Source organism: Lygodium microphyllum, chromosome 6, assembly GCF_053477565.2.
Source record: "Lygodium microphyllum isolate KBCC chromosome 6, Lygodium_microphyllum_v1.1.10, whole genome shotgun sequence".
NCBI classification, from domain to species: Eukaryota; Viridiplantae; Streptophyta; class Polypodiopsida; order Schizaeales; family Lygodiaceae; genus Lygodium; species Lygodium microphyllum.
In genome coordinates, this window is record NC_141140.1 from 16,501,847 (window position 1) to 16,506,720 (window position 4,874).

Sequence of the window (4,874 nt, forward strand, 5' to 3'; positions counted from 1 at the left end):
CAAATTTTCCCACTTCTTGGGCTGTGATCCTACTAGTTGCTGAAGCCTCTGCCCACCTCGTCATGTAGTCCACTCCCATTATGATGTATTCCTTGCCAGATTGAGTTCGTGGGAGTGGTCCTATTGCATCAATCCCCCATTTCTCAAATGGGCCATATGTAGTTATGGGATTTTGTTCCTCATGCACTAGCTTCCTTGGTCCGGCCTTTTGGCAATCGTCACAAGTGCGGCACCAATGTTGCACATCTCGATGTAGACTAGGCCACACAAAACCGGCTTAGAGAATCTTTCTGCTGGTTATTTCTTGAGCAAAATGTCCGCCACAAACCCCTTCATGGCAGCTCTTAATCACATCTATAATCTCCTTTGCTGTTGGCACCCTTCTAAGCACTGCATCCTTTCCTTTGCAATACAACACATCATTTATCAAGCGGTATTTAGTGGCCTTAGTAGCCAGCCACCTTTTCTCACTTTTACTCATATGTGTAGGTGCCTCACCTTGCTCGAGAAAATAAAGCACATCTTGTAGTTGAAACTTGCCTTGAAACAAGGGAAGCTTTACGGCAATGATGCCCACCATTACCTCTTTCAATTTTTCAGCTGCTAGAGCATCTGCCTCGCCATTTGCGCACCTTGGCACAAAATAGATTTGGGCTTTCTGTAGCTTTCTCATGAGAGTTTTAGCTTCTCTCATTTTCACTGCTAAGTTATCATTTTTACAAGCCCAGATTCCTTTCATTTGCTTAACAATGAGCATAGAATCCCCAAAAACATTAAGCCGAGTGATACCATGTGAGAGACACCACTTCAAACCTAAAAGCAAGGCTTGATATTCTGCCTCATTGTTAGAATGGACATCCTCCAAGCTGATACCTTCTCCATAAAGTTTGTCACCTTCGGGACTGAACACCACTATTCTTGCTGCCGCTTTGTCTTTAACACGCTTGTAGGCTCCATCAAAGTAGAGGGCATGGGCATTCTCTACCCGCGGCAGCTCCTCAAGAGGAGGTGTCTCCTCTTTTACCTTTCCTTTCTCTTTTTCCTTCTTTTGATGGCATCTATGGGTCAACAAATCAGCTAGGCAAGCTCGAGTAGAATCCTCCACCTTGAAGGTGTAGTCAAACTCTTGGAGTTGTATCACCCACTTAGCGATTCTAGCTGAAACATCCATGTGCTGTAAGGCATAGGGAAAATGCTCTTCTGTCGTGATCACTGTGAATGGCCTAGGGAGAAGATAAGGACGAAACTTTCTTATAGCAAACATTAGAGACAAAACCATTACCTCGACCTTCTTGTACCCTCGTTCTGATACTGTCATTACTCTACTAGAAAAGTAAACTGGTCTCATTAGTCTAGTTTTAGCATCCTTTTGTATTAGTGCTGCCCCTAGAGCATTGTCCCCAAAACTCGGGTTGACAAAAAACTCTTGATCCCAACAAGGCTGTAAAATTATAGGAAGGGTGCTAAGAGCCTTCTTCACCTCGTGAAAGCATCTTTCGCTTTCGTCACTCCACAGGAGCTCCTCAGAGTGGGTTAACTGTTGCAGTGGAAATATTAATTGGGAGAGGAGATGAATGAACCGCCCCATATATCGCACCTTCTGAATGAAAGAGGTTAGTTGCTTCACAGAAGATGGTGATGGCACCGCCAATAGGGCCTTAACTTTGTTTGGATCAGCTTCAATGCCCCTCTCACTTACGACATGCCCTAACAAAGTTACACTGCTTTCACCAATGCGACACTTCTCATGGTTTAACTGCCCCCCCATTTGTGCGAGTCGGTTGAAAGCTTCATCCACCTTCCCTAAATGTAGAGCCTTAGAACTATAAATACAAAAATCATCAATAAAGACCCTGATGGATTTCCCAAAATATGGCTGGAAGACATAATTCATGAATCGCTGGAAGGTAGCTGGGGCATTTGTTAATCCAAATGGCATTACTTTGTAAGCAAAACAACCCCAAGGTGTAATGAAGGTGGTCTTCTGTTGATCCTCCTCAGCTATTCGGATCTGGAAATAACCTGAATACCCATCACAAACAGTGTATCTCTCATGCCCGGCCACCTCATTGAGTATTTCATCCTGAAAGGGAAGAGGAAAGTGATCTCTCTTAGTTGCGGCATTTAGCGGCTTGTAATCCACACAAATCCTCCATTTTCCATTCTTCTTGGGTATCACCACCACAGGTGAAACCCACTCTGAATCCCCTATTGGATAGATAAAGCCTGCCTTTAAAAGTCGTTGCACCTCAGTGAGTAGAGCGTTTTGTTGAACTACTCCCAATCGTCGTAGTCGTTGCACCACTGGCCGTGCTCCCTCTTTTAGATTAATGTGATGTTGTACTGCTGTCACACCTGTGATGTGTTCATAATCAGAAATAAAAAGTGCAGAGTGTTTTGTCACCACTTCCATGTAGGCTGCCTTCTCCTCAACTGATAGATCCTTAGCCAACATTTTTTCTAACCCCTCCTTCTCAACCTTTGGAAGCTGCTGCGGAATTTCACTACTAGGAGGCCCTTTTAATGTAATCCCCATCACTTCTAGAGAGCTTTCTTCCTCCTCATTAGAAGACTCTCCCTCTGTCATAGATGACCAACCCTCGCTGGAACTCCATTCATCAGCGGTGGTTTCTAACACAAGATCCTCCTGTCGGCCCTCCTTCATGTTGTAGATAGTGCTCTTCCATTTTTTATGCAGCCCCTTTTGTGGCCTGAGCTCTAAAGCCCCTGTCTCCCAATCTTGTCTGGCTTTTATTCCCATTAGCCATGGTCGCCCAAGAATGAGCGGATAGCCATCCCCCTTCACTGGCATCACATACATGTCAAGCTCCAATTGCACTCCACACACCTTTACCTTGACTTTCTTTATAACTCCCAAACAATTTACTACCACATTGTTAGCCATTTTGGCCCCAAATTTAGTAGTTTCATTTACCTCTAGTCCCAAACGATGCATCAACTTTTCCGTCATGACACAAATCTCTGCACCTCCATCCACATATGTCTTTGACACTCTCTGCCCATTGATTTCGGTTTCCACTAGAGGTACAATATCTTTCATCTTTCTAGCCTGGATTGCATTCACATGTCTATTCTTCATGGGTCTAATGCTTACCATCTTTGACCATTGTCGCCGCACTGTTGGAGATAGATGTAGTAATTGTGGCCATGAAATTTTTGGCCCTTGATTCCTCACATCAGCAAGCAAATCATAAGCTCTAGTACCTTTACCCAAGGGAAAATCATCTGGCTCAATGTGTCAGCGTGAGCGAGCCCTCCTCTTTTTACTGTTGCGTGTCTTTGCAGCCACTGATGACTCTGCCTCCTCTTCCATATTTTCAACCTCCTTTTGTGGTGTAGGCTCCATCTTCTCAATTCTCCGGGCTTTCTTCACCGGCATTGCTTCAACCTCTACTACTTTGTCATTTCCTTTGACATCACTCTCATCTAAACTAATTATCCTAACATCATGATTCTCTGGCGGTTGAACAGGCAAGGGCGGCACCTCTGCAAGTGGTCGAGGATGCTGGAGAACTTGAACCGGTGGTGGAGGCCTTGGATTCGGTGGAACAAACCTTTCCCTAGGTGGTGTCACTTGTTGTCCCCTCCTTCTTGGTTGGAACCCATTTCCTGGAAAACGCCTAGGATGAGGGCAAAAGTACATACCATGGCCAGTCTCCCCACAATTATAGCAAACATACTCTCTTTCTTGTCTTCTTGGACCTCGATTGCCTTCATTTATGAGGGGAGGGGGCCGCACTCCTTGCACCAAATTTAATGAAAGGCTTTCGAGTTGATTAGTAATGCGTTGTAGGAGCTCTTGCTGTGGTATCTCTGGTTCAGGTGGGGCCTCTGCTATTTCTCTAGGCCTTTGCATGGTTGGTAAAACCTGTATGGGCTCAACTCCCCCCTTCACTTGGGCTTGATACTTCAATTTTCTATCTTTCTCTCTCACATAAGTGACTGATTCTTCATATGATGTGGGAAACTTTCCTTTGACTTTCTCCCTTAGTAGAGGATGGAGTCCGGCTAGAAAACAATCTTTCTTAAGGCAATCAGGTACTCTTTCTCCCTCGGCTAAAGAGGCTGTCCATTTATCCCACAATTTTATAAACATGCCTTCATAGGTTTGGTACTCCCCTGCTATGGTTTGGCGAAGATCTAAGAGTTGTCTCCAAATATCTTCAGGTGGCTCTGTATCTTGGTACTTGTGCATGAATGCGGTCTTGAGATTCTCCCAATTACCCCTTGTAGCCTCTAGGAGAGCTTGATACCACACTCGAGCATCACCCTTTAGAACTAAAGGGAAGGCCCGTACTTTGGTTGCTTCGTCATCCCGGCCTGTGACTAGGAAGGCCATTTCTAAGTCATCCAAAAAGTCCAGAGATTTCTCCCCTTTGTGCCCAAAAAAACTTGGAAAAGCCATGATAGAAAGATGTTGGCCTAGCTCAATACAAAATAAAGATGAACACGTCTAGGCCCAAGTCATATCTTATTAAGGGTAGAATAAATGGATTTATAGATGCATTAATCTCAGCAAGACAACGAGGGCCCAATAAGCCCCTTATAATGTTTTGAAACCTGATCTTTGTGCTAACGATTATATGCACGGTTTGTCTAGCAAGTGGACGGATAGGTCCGTACAAGTCCCTATGGTTCATGGGATACACTTAGAGTAGAATGAATATGTGCACATTGAAGGAGATGTTATAATCCAAAATAGGGAGTATTATGGGATCAGGAGACAACAAGATCTCTCTCAACCTCTCAGCTCCAAAATAGAAAACCAACCTTTGCTGGAAATGTATCTTTCTACTAATGCACACATCCACCCGAATGTTTTGAACCGATTGAAAGTTGTAGAAAGTAGGAGT